This window comes from Protopterus annectens, chromosome 13.part0, assembly GCF_019279795.1.
Source record: "Protopterus annectens isolate FY-2018-M chromosome 13.part0, PAN1.0, whole genome shotgun sequence".
Classification (NCBI taxonomy): Eukaryota; Metazoa; Chordata; order Ceratodontiformes; family Protopteridae; genus Protopterus; species Protopterus annectens.
Window position 1 is genome coordinate 311,342,631 of NC_056747.1, and position 19,291 is coordinate 311,361,921.

Here is a 19,291-nt window from a genome sequence, read left to right on the forward strand (position 1 = left end):
AGAAAAGTGCACTTTATGCAGCTGGTTTTACTGTATTTGTGTTTATTCCTACTTTATTTAGCTTCTTTTACACATGTTCTTAAATTGCTCAGTTGCATTTAATCTGCTGCATTTATTACTGTTTGTTAGTAGAATGATTAGACTGTAACTGTTATTCTAAGAATCTTACCTCTGATTTAAGCACTTGGGCTCTAAACTAGTTAATTTGCATTAAGAAGGTTTGTGGTCTACACTCTGGTAGCATAATCCCCCCTTGTAATGTGTGGATGCCGATCTCCCACAGTGTAAGTTTTCCTTAAAATACCCTTACTGTCTAGACAGATTTTTTTATAGCATTTAGTTTGAACATAGCTGAGCACTGCTTATCAAGTTTCTTGTGTTATTGATTTATTCAATATTTAAATTTCCATCAGTCCTCCATAGTAGCTCATCAGCCATGGATATGCACTTCCCAACTCTCTCTCTCTGTGGCCAGTCTGGTTGAAATGGGCATTCTGAGGCATTGTAGTAATTGCCTCATGTACACTGGCAACCCACTTTTTCTTAATAAAATGTACACTGGCAACCCACTTTTTCTTAATAAAACAGATAAAGTATGTGACAGGTATAAATACACTTTAATGCTGGAGGCAAAACTCTCAAAAAGAACCAAAACTAATCTTATAGAGGTTGTTAGTGACACTTGCACCTTCTCTACTGCACATGGTAAAGACCCTACACATAACACTACTTATTCTGAGGTATTTGCATGTACCCTTCCTAAAACACTAAGACCTCCTGCACAGTACAATCAAAAAGGGTCCACAGCTATCAAGTAAACACGCTGTTAAAAGAACACCGACAGCTACATATAGTAACACTGCATCTAATGCCTCTACTGCTAAGAGCTTAATTTGAACCAGCACACAACCAAATTTCCTGGTCAGTGGTGATTCTATAGTGAGGCACACTGATGTCCTCCTCACCAGATAAAGTAAGGAGAGAGCCATGGTTAGCTGCCTTTCCAGTGCTAGGATCCTTCATGTCATACAAGCACTCAGGTCATTGAACCACAGGTACCAGTATAACTCCGTCATAGTAAATGTGGATGTTAATAACCTGAGACATACCTCCCTTAACTATATGAAGTGAGACACATTCAAACTCACTGATTATCTGTCTCAGGCAGGTATGAGCCTAGCACTGAGCAGCATACTACCTTCTCCAAGGATGATACCATGTTACCAACTGGCTTAGCTTCTGGTGTCAGTCCAAAGGGGGGGGGGTTAAATATTTGATGACCTGCGAGGACATGGTTGACAGACCGTGCTGCTTTTCCAAGGGTGATCTGCACTTATCCTCTCTACGCTTTCAGATATTGGCAAAAACCTTCTCCACCTCATTGTGCCTTTTTTATAAACAATGACATTGGTAATCTCCAAACTCTGGACCCTACCCAATTCGGGTTTGTAAAAGGCAGATCATGTCTCTTAAATGTGATAGACGTCTTTGAAGCGGTCACTAAAGCTGTAGATGAGGGTAAGGTGATACACACAGCCTATCTAGATCTCGCCAAGGCTTTCAACACCATCCCCCACTCTGGAATTATAGACAAACTCACTAAGCTAGGTATAAATCCCTATGTCACAAGATGGGTTGCCAAGTGGCTCACTGACTGAACCCACACTGTGAAAGTAGCAGACTCTAAATCCAACTTCAGACCAGTGACAAGTGGAATACCACAGGGTTCAGTCCTAGGTCCTCTCCTGTTTGGTATCTACTTCTCTGAAGTACAGGCTAACACAAAAGGTCTTTGGCTAACAAAGTTTGCAGATGACTGCAAACTAGGAGCCATAATCAAATCTCCTAACTATGTGGACATCCTACAAAAGGGCCGCACTGAGACAGATGCCTGGTGTCAAAGCCATGGCCTCAAGCTCAATGCCAAAAAGTGCATTGTCATCCCTTTTGGTAAAAACTCTGTACCCATGAACTACCACATAGGTGGTAGTCTAATTAACACTGAAAGTGTGATAAGAAACCTTGGGACACAGGTAGACAGTAGTCTCTCCTTTGATAATCACATCACCGCAGTAGTCAGGAAATCCTTCTACATGGCACACATCATCACAAAAGGCTTCTCATGCAGGAAAAAAAAGGTAATTGTTCCCCTCTACTTGGCACTCATTAGACCCATTATAGAGTACAACGACCCTTGTAGTATGTACCTCACAAGACATCTACAACAACTGGAAAGGCCACAGAAATACCTCACAAAGAGGATTACTGGCCTCAAACAGATGCCCTATGCAGACCATCTCAAAAAACTCCAACTTTACTCTGTCGCATATAACCTACTCAGAGGCGATCTCTGCCTAACATACAAAGCTATGTCAAACCCAGAGCTGTTGGACATGCTCCATGTAAAGAAATCCCAATCCCTTCGAGCTACACGTTCTAGGGACCTAAACTTTATCACCACAATAAACAGAACATGCTGGAGGGATAGATTCCTGTCTCTTAGACTTCCCGTACTCTGGAACAAACTACCTATCTATATCAAACAAAGCTTTTCATTAGCACTCTTCAAGAAAAATCTTGATGATTGGATGGGAGATAGGAAATTCACCCTGGGGATCACTTCTGTGGCTCTGCTTGACAGTGGCACAGGAAAATAATTTTCTTGAGTGGCAAAAACCAGGGTACCATTTGGCTAGGCTTATACAGGCCCTAGGGCCAGTAGCCTAGTACCTACCTATGAACCAATCGGATAAACCTACCAACGTAACAGAACCTATGAAGGAATATCTGAATGTGGTAGTGTTCAATGCTAAAAGTCTTAACAAGATACTCCACTCCCTGCAAGCCTTCCTCTCCCTGGAGAGTTCAGACATCTGTGTAGTAATGGAGACATGGTTTAAAGTCATGGAGAGAACCCCAGCAGTGCAAGGTTATGATGCCTTTCACAATTTTAGACCAGCTACTGAACAGGGTAGAACTAAAGGTTAAGGAATTTCAGTCTATATTAAAAACAATCTCACATCCAGAGTAGTTAAAGTGTACGACCTACTGGAACACATACATGTGAATCTCAACATAAATAGGGTTTGTACCATATCCCTTGCAACCTATAGGTCCCTCTCCATATCTCAGCAAACCCATGTAACCTATTTCAATGTACTAGAGTTCCTCATCATTCAACCCAATATAATCTTCATGGGGGATCACAACTACCCCTCTATAGATTGGAAATCCTACACTGATTGGAAATCCTACATCAATTCTAATGCATAAGCCTAACATTAACATCCAGGAACATTTGATCCATTCTCCTACCAGGAGTACAAACATCCTTTACCTTGTACTCACAAACATGGGCGAGTGATGTTCCTCACTCAATGTAATGTCCTTGCTCATCAGATCTGACCATAAGGCAGTATTGCTTGAAATAAAAAGTAAATCCAGGGACCAAGTGAAACCAAAAGCCTTTAGAAGCTATTCCAGAGCTAAGCTCCCTCTACTAATGGACACCTTGGCTAAATTCCAAACACTTCCAAACCCAATAAACATCATAGCATATGCTGAGCTATTCACAAAATTCCTGTAAAACAATATTAATAGCTGCACAGACCAAGCTGTGCCCACTCGAATTAAGAGCAAGATAAACACAAAGACAAGCCACCCTGATGGAATTGCAATATCAACTGACTATGCAACAAAATAAAACAAAAGTCTTGATCAAACATAGGAGGAACAAAGCCCAACATACTAACCTCCCCCCAGCCAAATTAAACAGGCAACTAGGAGGGTTAATTAATACTTCAAAACCTAAACTGGAAGAAAAAAATTGCTTTTCAGGCAAAGGACAACCAAAACACTTTCTACAGCTTTGTCCATTACGCCAAAGGAAATAAGCAACAATGTGCAGAACTTACTGTAAATACCATCACCCACACAGAACTGGTGACTATCGCTAAACTTTTGGCTGAGAAGTTCAGCTCAAATTTCTCCCCCCACTCCCCCAATAGTCTAAAGGGAATACTGCATACCACAGTCCCCCCACCATTACTTGGGAATGGGTTTTCAATGTAATTTCCAAGGCCAAAAACATTACATTGATAGGCCCCAATAACTTCCTGGGATACTTACTAAACAGCATGAAGCATGGCCTCTCTGGTCTACTTGAATTACTTTTCAGCCGGAGTCTAGAATCAGACTTTGTGCCCAAGGAATGGAAGACAGCTACAGTCATTCTCCTGCCCAAAGAAGTTCCAAACACTGATCCAGGTAACTACAAGCCAATAAGTCTGGCCAACCTCATATGTAATGCCATGGAATCACCATGGACATAATAAATAATGAGACAGGTAACGTGCAAGCTCTGAACCCATCACAGTTTGGCTTTGTTAATGGAAGGTCATGCATATTAAATCTGGTGGACTTCTATGAGAGGGTCACCAAAGCAATGGATGAGGGCAAGACTGTGAATACAGCCTACTTGATCCTGGCCAAGGCCTTTGATACAACACCCCATTCAGGCACTATAGACACACTCACTAAATTAGGTATAAACCCTGTTATCACTTGCTGGATAGCCAGCTGGCTCATTGATAGGGCCCAGGAGGTCAAAATAGGTAAGGCCACCTTCACCAAGAGGCCAGTCACTAGTGGTGTCCCCCATGGATTGGTACTCCACCCACTCCTTTTTGGTATCTATTTCTCTGAAGTGGAAACAACCATTGAAGGTTTACATCGGACTAACTTTGCAGATGATTGCAAGCTGGGGGTTATCACTGACTCCCCTGCAAAAACAAGCATTCTTCAAATAGGCTATTTCTGACTAATAAATGGTGCCAAAGTCATGGTCTTAAACTCAATGCTAAGAAATGCATAATTGTACCCTTTGGGAGGTCAGCCATGCTGGCTAGGCTTATAAAGGCCACCTGGGTCATTAGTCTAGTAACAATCTACTGATTTATGAATCTATAGATCTACAGACAAACTAAAAGAAATTAGTGACAGAGCGAATAAGCATAACTTAGTAATAAAGCACAACAATTTGCAAAATTAAAGAAGATCCAATGGCCAAAGCATTAGTTTACCAGTAAGACATGAAGGGTAATAATATTTTGCAGCCTTATTAAATTATATGACTGGGGATGTGCAAGGTTCCATTTTTACTTGTGTCTGAATGTGTTTATGTGCTTTCTGGCCTTAAATTATATTGTTAATAGTTATAGAAAAAAATAGGCCAGTAGCATAGCATAATTATGTAGTACCTAAAATACCCAGAACCACACCATAACATACAGCACTTACATGTATAATACTTCTCACTTAAGTGCAGGTTGGAATGACTTTCAATACACTTATGTCATTTGTATTAGTAAACTATTAGTAAAGTATATGTGTCATGTGTGAGACTGGTTTATATGTGCTGTCAGGTTCCAACATATTGTAGCACCAGGGAGACAACTTTAGTCCAGAGAAGAACTACATGCTCATGGATGTTCTGAGGACATATGGGAAAAGTCTGTTTGGGAAAGGGGTGCCGAAGCAGACAGAGAGAAAGTGAGAGCTAAGTCATGAAATCAAATAGTTGGTGATATGAATGTCACAGGGGGATGGAAATGCACATTGCCACAGTATAGGAAATGAGCAAATGATCTAGAGTCATGCGCATGGACCAAAGGTAAGCAGAATGCAATTGTCCTAGCAGAACTGGCAGGTGTGGTTCACATTCCAACCACTAACACCAGATGAGGAGTACCTTATCTCCATATGAGGTTATGACTTTGATGCAAGTGAGGTTCCATAAGAATCATCAGAGGCGGTGTGGACACCAGTTGTGTCAGACCACTGCAGCAACCACAGTCATGCAATGTGGAAGGTTGATGCACAGCTGATTGCAATACTTCATGATGACATACTGTTCAGGATACTTGTGTACATATAACCCATAATATTTTCCAACACCAGGTATCCCATCCACATTAGCCATACAAGATAGTGCACACTGTCTTCATGGTATGCCATCACTTATTATTTTACAGTCAGAACCAGAACTGAAAACTTCTAGTGTATGAGCACAGCACCCTGATATTGATGGTAGAATGTCTGCCAATGATGATGCCATGACTCAAATAATCATGACACAGACTAAGAACAGTGGCACACAGTCTCAGAATGTATTGGCACCCCAACTCCACAGCAGTTAGCTCATGAGATACATAAGGTCTTGGTAGCCCAGCAGCAGATGTGCTGTGACATAGTTCAGGCACAGGCTACTACCACAGACAGTCAGGTAGTGACAGTTAACGTTTTGCCAGGTATACATGAGGAATTTCATCAGCATAAGGGAATAGTGGAGGCAAGAGACAATACAATGATGATTCTAATGTGCAGCATGGTGGCACGCAGCATCTATGTCGACCTCCACAAACATACACACACTAGTAGTGACTTACCACACTCACATTAGAAAAATAGCTGGATGTGGACAGGTGACTGCCTGCACACATGAAGGATGGTAGGCTATACTCCCACGTGATTCTCAAGAAAGTTCTACAAGGAATAGGGGAGAACTAACCTGAAGAAAGGCAGGCAAGCCTTGTCAGCTTTCCACAACATGTGATGGTCCCACAGCACAGTCATATCAGTGTCTAGAGGTCCCCCTACATCCAGTAGATCATACCATTGTGCAGAAACTCAGTATCAAACTCACATGTCAGTACTTGCTCATGATCATAGCAACCCTCACCCACACTATCCTTCTGAAACATTGCATATATCACCTTAGATCCATAACTGACAGCACATACAACAATGACTCAAAGTCAGATGTCAAAAAAAAAACTTAACTTTTCAGCATGATATCAGTGTACAACTATTCACATCATCTGTAAAGAACTGATGATACTGTAACATGGTAAGGGGGAAAAACTGGCACAGGTTTACATAGTCATACAAAGTCTTATATAAAATATATTTTGCGCTTAGTGTAGGGATGCAGGATTAGCCCAATGCATGTGTTACTACAATCTTGGGTAATTCTGCCATGTAACCCTCAGCATCGCACATATAATGACTATTATGTCTTATGATGACACAAAAGAGTTTTGTGCCAATGAATTAAGTATCTAGATGTGTGCAGCCTTACATGACCATGTATCACACATCATAGCCAGCAGTATACATGCAGGACACATTATACCTGAAGTTCAGTTCAATGTAAAATAAGGCAAAGCAAAAAGACTCATCCAATAGTGACTTTTCAGATGAATCAAATTCCTCTTTTCCACATCCGAAAAATAGTAGATTGGCAGCAGAACTGACAACATACAACTCTCCTTTTAGGTTACGGTGAAGTCATTCTAATCTCTGAAGTGGAAAACTGTACTGCCATAGACCTTCCTTTGAGTTACTGCTTGCAATCCTGCCTGAAGAACTGTCAGATAATAAACATCCCTGGTATACCCCTGCTACTCATGACAATGAATCTGGCATAAGTTCATGTGAGCAACTTATTTAAACATGTAGTTAATAAGTCATCTTCAACATTGCTATTTATAGTCTTTTATCATTAACAGTATAGCTTACAGTTAACAGTTAAGTACCAGAGTGGAGCTATGCTGCCAGTAAACAAAACAAAGAAAGCAATCATACAATTTTCTTGAAAAAAATGTTTCTTTAAAGATGAAAGAACATCAGATGTACCATGGCAATAAAACATGCACCATACAGCATAAACCACAGGTAAAACTGCATACATAAAGTATTATCTATGTGATTTTTTTATTAATGGTACCACTAACTCAATGTCATGGCCATAGTTGTGGACTAAATACTGCATCTTTGTCTGTGCATCCATGTACCATGCACAAGCCTGCCACATAGGGCCCTGTGCTACTGCCGTCCGATGGCCACCATCACTATTTTCAGTGGTGAAAGGAACAATAGAGGGAGTTGCACTACCATCATGGGACAGTTGTGCATCACACTTAGGCATGATTATGTTGTGCAGAATGAAACATTTGGTAAACATCCTCCTTGCAGTAACAGGGTCGTACTGTAGAGCACATTCAGACTCATCCAAGCAATGAAAACATGCTTTCAGAAGACCAAACATTTGCTCAATGACAATCTGTGTCTGGGACAGGGCTGTGTTGAAGGGTTCCTCATCAACTCCTCCAGGGTTATGGATTGGTGTCATTAGTACAAGTGGGTAGTCAACATCACTTAGAAAAGCAAAACAAGAAGAAACATAAAAAAGAAAGAGGTTTACTACTAAACAATACATTTTCCAAAAAATTCCTATAAACATGACTATAAATAGAAAAAGTTTGCATTTATGAACAAGGTGACCATGGGGTATCCTACCATGCAGAAAAAGGCAGAAGAGTGAGCTTGAATGCCAGATATGAGAATCATGGGCACTGTCAGGATGCTGAAATGAGATGTTCCCGATGCACCCTAATGTATCGCACAGTAACTGACAGTTGTTGGAGTGGTAGCCTCCCTGCTCTAGTTCCACAACTGCCATGGTTGAGATGGGGTCATTACAGCAGCAAGGATGCAGCATATCACGCAAAGTACCTCAGGAGAATATAACATCTGTTAGAAGGCATGCATGGTTTGGACTCTGGCCAGAAGCAGCTCAGGTGGATTAATATATTAATCCACACGTCAAGAGTATGTCAAGGAACTGCTTTAGTATCCCTGAGGCAGAAGCCTAGCAAGTAGCCAGTGTGTTCTCAGTCTGTCTTAAGAGGGTTCACATGGCAAGTATAGTGAGGACATACATACCATGTTGGTTCACAAGTATAGGACTATACATTCCACAAGTATAGTGATATACATACCAATTGGTCCACACATCCACCGAGTCCTCATCTATCTATAAATTCACTAAAGTGTGTAATACATCCCTGTCCATTCTAAATCATCTATCAAGAAATTATTGTACCACAAGGTTAAAATTACATAGTTTTTGTCTATGTATGTGCTTTCTTGGCTGGTGGTCTCTTTAGGCAACTGCAATTTTAGTGTGGTAAGGACAAGCAATTTACAGCAGGAACTAGTCAAGTTAGCAGCAAGCATCTTCTTTGATTGCAAATTCAATGTTAAAGGTCGGTCTTCGCCTTTCATAAGTCCTTTGTGCATGGCACCAAAACACACAAAAAAGCAGCTATGAGTTGTAGAGACACAGGAAAACTGCCTTATTTACCTAAGATGGTCACAGAATTTTCAGTCAGTCCTCATTTATATGCCATTGCAGATTCATTTGTACAAGTGCTTCTTCGGTATATTAAATTTGCTGTGCCCAAGTGAAGTTGCTGTCCATTATACAATGGTAGGTCATTATCATTCAAAAGTGTGCACGCTGATTTGTCAACCCAACCAGTGAGCCCATTATAAATCAAGCATATACCAATAGAAAAAAGTCCAGTTGCCAGGACTTTCTTTTATTAATATATGCTAAGGCTTTCCAGTTTTCTTGCGCTAACAGGTCGAGAGGTATGTACGGACAGCAGAGAAAATACAAGAAAAATCAGGTATTTTATAAAAAAACTAAAGAAACATACCTGATTTTCCTTGTGTTTTTCCCTCTCTCATACCTTTCTCCATTGCTTGCCTTCCAAAACACTGATGTACTGCATAAGCATAGGAATGTAAGCCCCATACATGTGCAGTACATCAACAAAGCAGCAGAATATGGAAACAATGGGGAAGAACACCACAGCGCCAATATCCAAAGGCAATATTTAAGAAAAGTAAGTAATTTCTTTCTTAAATAATGTCATTGTATAATAATAATAACCAACTCCTGGGTGTGATATATTAAATATTTACCCATGGTTGCCTTTGTTTAATCACTCAGGCTTTGTCTTCATACTTAATCCACTCCAATCATGGGTAAAAGTGTCAGTATACCGCTCCCAGTCATCAGTTATTGCTATATGTATCCCGGGCTGCACTGAAGAGCAGCCAACCCAAACACTGTTAAGCTTAAGTGCAACGACTATGAATACCAACCTATATTTACTTTGCTTTTAGAAACTTACATGCTGCACGTCCTTCTGCCGTAAGCTACCTTAGTCTGTCTTAGTTGCACTCCATCTCCATTTCCCTGAATGATGCTTCCATACTATATCATGTGCCACAGCTTTTTTCTATATCATTTGATGGGACTTGAGTGATTTATTCAGATTTCAAATCAAGCTACATTAGTTACTTAAAGTTGATTTAATATAAGCAGTCTTTAGCAGAGTAACCAAAATAGCTGGTTAGCTGGATGGCACAGTGGTGCAGCCATTTGCATTGTTACCTCACAGCAAGAGATTCTCTGGCTTACCTTTCAGCTGGGGTGCCTTCTGTGCATAGTCTAAATGTCCTCACTGCATTCATGTGGGTTTCCTCTGGGTATTCTGGTTTCCTCCCATGTTACAAAGACATGCGTCTGAAGCATTTCTCTCCTGACCTCTGCTGAAAATTGGCTCGTTCCAAGTCATACTTTCCTGGTAAACAAATGTTAACTAAATAAATAAATAGCTAATTGCACAGAGGTAGAAAGTAAAATAATATATATATATATATATATATATATATATATATATATATATATATATATATATATATAAACCTGAAAAAAATTATCAAAGGTCTTCCAGAAGACACAACTGTACAAACATGTATTCAAAAGAAATCCTTGTTTCTATGTATTAAGATGAAAGTACTTAATATATTTTTGTACAGTTATGCTTCCTGGGAGAGTATTGGTCATTTTTTGTAGTCTGAAGTCTTTGTTAGAGTGTTGGACTACTTTCTCATACTATAGAAAACTGAAATCAGGACACTTGTCCACCATATTCAGCTTTAATTCTCAACACAAACACTGGCATAATTTCCTAACCTGAATCTGCTTTTTGTACCAATTTTGCTCTTTGCAGGGTTACATGCTTAAGCAGCCTTTGATGGAAGTAACACTGGTTGCAAATGTCGTTAGTGCAAAAAGACACACACACATGAAAATGTACTTGAAAAGAGACAGTGACTGAAAGGGGGGGGGGGTAGTCCCTTTTCCCAGAGGTGAAGTGATCCTGGATTGGATTATATTATGTAAGGGGAAAGTAGGTGTTGAAGCCCCCCTACTTGGAGGTGAGGTTTTCTCCAATGGAAAAAAACAATACCTTTTAGTTTCACTTGAATTATTTTTAAACATGTGAGCAGAATTTGAAATAACATTTGTTCTCAGTCTCATCATAGATCCACTTTTCACAGCAATTCTCCATCCGCACTTTTTTAAATCTAACTCAAGATGCCTTCTCTACCACAGAACAGTGGATGAAGGACAATCATCTAGCACTCAATGCATCAAAAACCAAACTTATGGTATTTACCCCCTCAAAAAACCACAACCTTTGATAGTACACTATTCTCCATCACTAGCCAGAATAATACACCTCTTGAACTAGTATCTGAAACCAAACTACTAGGAGTCCAGATTGATGACCAGCTTAAATTCAAAAGCCACCTACTACTAAACATAAAAAAAAAACACCAAAAACTCGGCATGCTGTACCGTAACAATCAATTCCTCACTACATCTACAAAGATCACTCTTGCTATTACATTTCTCATCCCCTCTCTCCTGTATGGTGCCCCTCTCCTAACAAACCTACAATCATCTCTCAAAACTAAACTGTCCTCCTGTTATAATAAAATTGCCAAATTTGCCACCAGCCACAAATCATCTACCCATCACTGTACATCTCTGCACAAACTCAATTGGCTAGAGCTTCCTCACTATCTCTCATATACTCAGCTCACTTTTGCTCACAAACTAATTTTTCAACCCTCCCTCCCTCTGTCCCTCTCTCAACTCTACCTTTAAATTGCACATGCCACAAAGACTCCTAAGATCTAATAACCAAAACCTAATAGAGCTGTACAAACCCCTTCACTCTCCAGGACAAAACCTCCTATCCTATGCCCTGGCACGCATATGGAACTCACTTCCTCCCTCTATCCGTATCACCACCAACCTCCCTGCCTTTAAAAAATCACTGCACTCACATTTAATATCCTCATGGGAATGCTCCTGCACCCACTCCTCATAGCCTATTCCCCACCTCCTACAAACAACTATATCATATATTACTAGACACCAATTTAGCCAACTGTAACAACATCTTATCATTTGACAATCCCTACAATTCCACTCAAGGAACTATATATTTACACAACAGCAATGCTTGCTCCTATACAGAACTTAACCTAAGAATCTTTATTTCATCTGCTCATATCTTAGTTTTCCTACAAAATAAAACCCATAACTTATCACTGTAACTGCTTAACCTTTGTTTTGTTTTTTCTGTAACCCACAAATGACTGAAATTTTAAACTGCTGTAATCTTTTTGTTACCATTGTTTAAAGATTTGTCTCTAATCTACAAATGATTGAAATTGTAAACTAATGTAATCTTTTTGTAATCTTTGTTTTGGAGCTTTTCTCCCCAGGACTCCATTGAAAATGGGTTCTTTTTGGCCCAATGGACTATCCTGGTAAACCAACTGCAAATAAAATAAATAAAAAAATAAAATGTTATGACCTCATAGGGACTACTGTAAAATGTTGAGTTGCACTGGCAAAGCTTTACCCTTCACTGCATGTGTTAGCCATGCCTCTCAACCACTTAACTCAAGGAATCTGGACAAAGTCTAAACTAATGGGATTACAAAGGCCCCAAAATAGGGACAGATATTAAATATTGCTCTTATAAACTTAGAAAGTTGCTGTAGAAACAGGATTTTGTTAGCATGCATTTTCTGAAAGATGTGACATCTAAAACTCAAATGTATGCCATTATTTAGGGGCTTCAATCTTTATTAATTTGCCATAAAAACACATATTGTATGAGGAGCAGACCAAAAATATGGATCAAAAAATCTGGAGATCCTGCAGAAATCTGGACAGTTGAGAGGATTAGCTGAAGCATTCTTTGACTGCCATTTTAAATGTCTTCAAAAGACAAAGCCACTGCTCTGCAAATCATCACTGTTTTTTGCTAAATGTACTTATCTTTGCATGTTTCCAACTTAATTTCTGTGCAATCCTCTTTTAATTTTGTATTTTCTACATCAAGATTTTTAAAAAGCCAATGAGTCTTGTAGTCACAGAAAAATGTATTCCTAAACTGACAGTTTTCTGGTTTACATATTTTTGTTTCAGTTTTTGAAAATCTCTATTAATTTTGCAATTATAGAAGGATTTGTTCTTAAATAAAGAAATGTGTTCTGTAATAAGACAATATCCTATAGACTGGTAAGAGGTGACCTGTGTCTGATATAAAAGACATCCTCAGATCCAATACTGATGGATTTACTGCACATTAGAAAGGCATACAACCAAAGACCCTAACACTGGGTGATTTCAACTACCCTGCCATTAACTGGGAAAACTACTCGGCTACCAACTCCTTTTCCCAGCGGTTCTTGGAATTCATAAATTCCAATGGCCTGGATCAACTAATCCGTTGTCACACCAGGGGCTCCAATATCCTAGGCCTAGTCATTACCAACATGGGAGACAGATGCTCCACACCAGTGGTCACCCCCTCATTGGTCAGGCCTGACCATAAGCAAATCACCCTTGACATCCACATCCCACCGCCACCCCCCAGAAAGGAAACCTCCTTAAAATACTTCTCCAAAGCCAACTTCATGCTATTGAAGTCAAAAGTGACAAACTTCATGACACCCATGCAGACAGGATCTGAAAGTTCGACTGCAGAATCCTACACTAAGGCACTACACAAGCACATCCACTCATGCATGAATCGTGCCATCCCAAATAGAACCAAGATGCTCTCCTCCAAAAAAAGGAAGCCAATCTGGTGATCTCCTGCTATAAACAATCTATACAACAGAAGGAAGAAACTGTTGCAGAAAAGAGGAAAATCCCAGGATGCAAAAAACTTCCTCACCAACCTCAGTAAGAAGCTGAGATCCCTCATAAAATCCTCAAAAGCTAGTTACGAAAATAAAATTGCCAAAGATTCTGAAGACAACCACAAGGCATTCTATAGTTATGTCAAGAATATAAATGGCAATGCTCAGATCTGCTTTGAGCTACAACAGAATGGCATTAAATATACTGATCCCAAGGATATTGCCAATATCCTGGCAGATCAATTTAGTGCTGACTTAACCCCCCTCTCACCCCCTTAAAGGCCCATCTCAATACCAAAAGATTGCCAAATTCCAGTAATCACGTCCACTCAGGTAGAAACCGCACTCTCCAAAGCTAAGAATATAGCATCCATGGGACCAGATGACATCCAAGGCTGTGTACTACATGAACTAAAAAATGAACTGGCACTTCACTTAAGTGTCATGTTTAATCATAGCCTCACCTCAGGCTTTGTGCCCACTGAGTGGCGCACAGCTACAGTTTTCCCACTCCACAAGGGGGGATCCATCTTGGATCCCAGGAACTACCGTCCCATCAGTCTGACGATCCTGATCTGCAAGGGCATGGAACGCATTATCATGGAAATTATAAACAAAGACATTGGCAACCTTCAAACACTGGACCCCACCCAGTTTGGGTTTGTGAAGGACCGATCTTGTCTCCTGAACCTGACTGACTTCTTCAAATCAATCTCCAGAGCTGTGGACAAGGTTAAGGTGGTCCACACAATCTATCTGGATCTCGTCAAGGCCTTCGACACCATCCCTCACTCTGGAATTATTGATAAGCCTACTAAGCTGAGTATAAATCCCTATGTCACTCAATGGGTTGCCAACTGGTTTACTGTCAGAACTCGGACTGTAAAAGTAGCTGACTCCAAATTCAGCTCCAGACAAGTGACAAGTGGAGTACCTCAGGGTTCAGTCCTGGGACCACTCTTGTTTGGCATCTACTTCTCTGAAGTACAGGCCAACACTAAGGGACTCTGGCTAACAAAGTTTGCATATGACTGCAAACTGGGAGCCATTATTGAATCCCCAAATGATGTGGATATTCTACAAAAGGGCCTTACAGAAACAGATGCCTGGTGCTAGAGTCATGGGCTCAAGCTTTTAGCCAAGAAATGTATAGTTATCAACTTTGGAAAAAAAACATGTACCCATGAATTACCATATAGGTGGCAGTACACTAAACATCAAAAGTGTGATGAGAGACTTAAGGACACAGGTGGACAGTGGTCTCACCTTTGATAACCACATCGTCACAACAGTCAGAAAATCCTTCTAAGTGGCACACCTCATTACTAAGGGCTTTTCATCCAGAAAATAGGAAGTCATTGTCCCAATCTACTCATCCCTCATTAGACCCATTATAGAGTGTAATGCCCTCATTTGGTATGTACCTCACAAGACATCTGCAACAGCTGGAAAGGCCACAGAAATACCTCACTAAAAGAATCACAGGTCTAAAGCAGATGCCATATGCTGACCATCTAAAAAAAACTCCAGCTATACTCTGTGGCATATCGTCTACCCAGAGGCAATCTCTGCTTAACATACAAGGCCATGTCAAACCCTGAGCTGTTGGACATGCACCACTTAAAGAAATCCCAATCCCACAGAGCCACATGCTCCAGGGATTTAAACCTTGTCATCACAATGAACAAAACATGCTGGAGGGACAGGTTCATGACCCTGAGACTCCCCATAGTCTGGAATAGACTGCTCACACATGTCAAGCAGAGCGTCTCCTTGGCCCTCTTCAAAAGGAACCTTGATGATTGGATGGGAGATAAGAAATTCATCCTGGGGGTCATGTCAGTCGCCCTGCTAGACAGGGATCCAGGGAAGTAAATATTGTGGGAAGAAATATCCAGGGAATTGTTATGGCTAGGCTTGTATAGGCCCTATGGCCGATAGCCTAGTACCAACCTATGAACCTATATTCCATTAGAAATACTAGGTTTCGGGATCTAATTCTCTTCTGCAACATCAAAAGTATGATTTGGAGGGCCATGTATACCTCGCAGAGGATACTGCTGCTCAGGAATAGACTAGACTCCACATCCACATGAAATAAAGTTCATCCCTGTCTATATTAAGTGCAATTTGAATCTATGGATGGGAGACAGAAAATTTACCCTGGGACTGCCCCCTGTACAACTAAAGGACAGAAGCAGCTCCTAAATGCTTTATCCCATGCATAGGTCCCCTCAAATTATCTATGGTATGATCTCAGTTATTCTCACTATGGGTATAATTACCCACATATAATCTCAGAGGTAACTCTCAATCTCAATCCACCCTACTAACACCAAAAAGTAAGCATTATTGTTGCACTGACAGTACATTTGGCATTCCTCTCTTAATCCGAGATATCCAAAAGTACTCAGATTTCAAACAACACCTCAAAAAACACCTCTTCACCCAAGCAAAGCAACACTCATTCAGGTCATGTTACACAAACCCTGCAGCTCTCAAACACCCCTTTATCCATATTTCGTCCTTCCTTATCTCATCTTGTCACCCCCATACTTACTGCCGCTTATTCCTCCTACTTCCTTCTTCTCTTTGCATCTCTCACACTTCTTCTCCTTCCTATTCCTCTTCTCTCTATTTGCTTCTTTCACTTGTTCTCTCTCTCTTCTTCCCCTGGTATCCTTTCTTGTAACTATTCTCACTTGCCTCTTCTAATGTCTTCTTACCGCTCTATATAATGATATGCTGCTATCCCTGTAGCACAAGCCATGTCAGTTATTATGACTACATCTTATCCATAAAACATAATTCCATTTTTCCATCCATGTTTTGACATTCCAAACTGCTTCTTGAAAAAATATATTTGTTTTTTAGCATATCCTTGTATATGTAAATATGTTTTGTTCACTTCTTATGTGATTCTATTCAAATGGGCTGTACACGCAAATGGTCCATTGAGATCAGTGCATTACCCTGATAAACAAAAATAAATAAATAGATAAATAAAAATAAATAATTTAGCATGTGTCTAAAACACTTTATATGAATAATATTCAATCTTGTCCTACATTTCTTAATATGCTTTTTTCTTTCTGCTGTTTTTAATGTTACTAATATTTCATAGCAACAAAAATGGGATACAGGCATTTTTGATTATATTAATTTCTCAGTCCATATACAGATTTATCTCTTAATGAATGATTCACATTTTCACAAAAACCCAAATCTGGGTTACTTTTATGTCTCTCCCACGTGCCTAATGGCATATTTCCATTTCATGCAGTTCCCATTTGTGTAATCAAAGTCTTTCAGCTATCAGCAAAGACTTTATGTTAAGTGAGTATTATTAATCTGATAAAGTTCCGGAAAAATGAAAAGGAACAAATGTGCCCATTTTTGTATCTTACAGGCTGGCATATGATTCACGGTTTTTTTTTTTCCTAGTGTGGTATTCTTTGATAAGTATGCAAAACATTTGCAACCTTTCTCTTTCTCTTTGTTAAAGTCTTACTTATTGGTTTTGCTAGAGTTGATGCGTTTTAGACCAAACCATACATTCTACCTCCAATTAAACTTAGCACATACTACCAGCACTTAAATCATTTGTGAGAAAGCATGTTCCCGCTATTAGACATTATTGTTTACCTAATCTCTAGCTTCGCATTTATTTGTACAAACATTGTTTAAGTTTTTTTTTGTTTGCAGCAACTTGTTTACTTTTTTTCCCCCCTTCCTCTTTGTGTATGGCATTAAATTTCTGGATTGTGTTTTTCGAAATACCATTTGCTGCATTTTATAGGAAGATTTAGAAAAAAAAAATTCACACTATTCCAGGCTATACTGCTCACCACTTTAGTTAATGCGCTAATTACTCCATTAAAATAAAAACAACATTGTTATGTATACCCGATTAAGTATGTATAATCATGCAGTATATCCAGGAAAATTAAAATGTGAATTGTAAGGTAAAATACAGAGGATGAAAGATATACTCTCATCTCCAAACCTAACTATAGCCATCAGTCCTTCCTTAGACAGAACCTGCTGAGGGTGAATTTACGTATGATCTGTCCATGCCATGATATAAGGAGATAAAGGAGAAGGAGTGATTAGCGGGGTCGAGTGGGTAATACATGTGAAAAAGGGGAAGAAGAAACATGGACACTGCATGGCAGTGTGGTAACAGTAAGAGGAGGAAAGGATATGGTGAAAAGAAAGAACACAGAGGTAGGTGATAAGAGAACTGTGTCAAAGTGTTACTTTGGGAGCCATCTGGCATATCCTGAATTACACTTCTATCAAAGTGAAAACATCAAATCAACTTTCATTGCTTGATTTAAATGTAAAGAATATCATCAGGATGAAAGGAGGCAGCTGAGCACTTTGTAGAAAATCTGTTTATTTAGCACTTTTCCCAACTATTTCCTTATATTCTGGTTCAGTGTCAGACTCTCGAATTTTTACATATCACTTTTTTGATGTCAGTAACTGCGGTGGTGGTGCTGCGGTAGCGTTGTCGCCTCACAGTTAGACGTTGCACGTTCGATTCTCAGTTAGAGCGTCTTCTGTGTGTCAACATGCGTGAATGGGCGTTCCTTCTCTGAAGGTTGTGCGTTAGGCCTGGCAAGCCAGCACGTAAAACTCTACTGCCAATCATTAGCGGACCGGGAAAAGCCGAAAGACAGACTTTTTTGATGTCAGTGAAATCACTATTGTATGTTAAAATGAATGCCTTACACATTTTGTTTTCATCAATAACAGTTGTGTTGTTTGTTGGCATTTGTCCCCTACGCATTCCTAATAAAGGTAGGTAGTAACCCCCAGTCCTCTTCTCTTTTACCTCATTGAATATATTGTTCAGGAAGGGGGTGGGTACCCTCTTTTAGTTAACATGTCATGTAAAATGTTGCATTGAACCTCAAATTCACTATGTTCAAACACCATGCATGCCAAGCCTACACACTGCCCTTTCACTAAAGAATTTTTCTGATGAACGGGATGCTAACTGCTGAAGAGTAGTAACGTATTGGAATACGAAGGTTTCCTGTAGACAGTATATTCAAATTTGGTCTTTGTTTTGTTTTTCCTAATAGTGACATCAAGATAGTTAACCTTTTCTTCAAATACCGTCATAATACACTTTAGGAAGTCAGTGGTGCTGTGTATATGCTAAAAAAACTGGTCTAAATTTTCACGTGTATCATTCCAAAAAATAATTATGTCATCCAAAAAGCGACCATATAAGGTCTAACTTTTTACAAATTCAGAATTGATGACATAATTAATTTCCCAAAAGGCCAGTACAATGTTGACAAAAATGGGGGCACGAGAGCCCCTCATAGCCACCCCCTTCTTTTGCCTG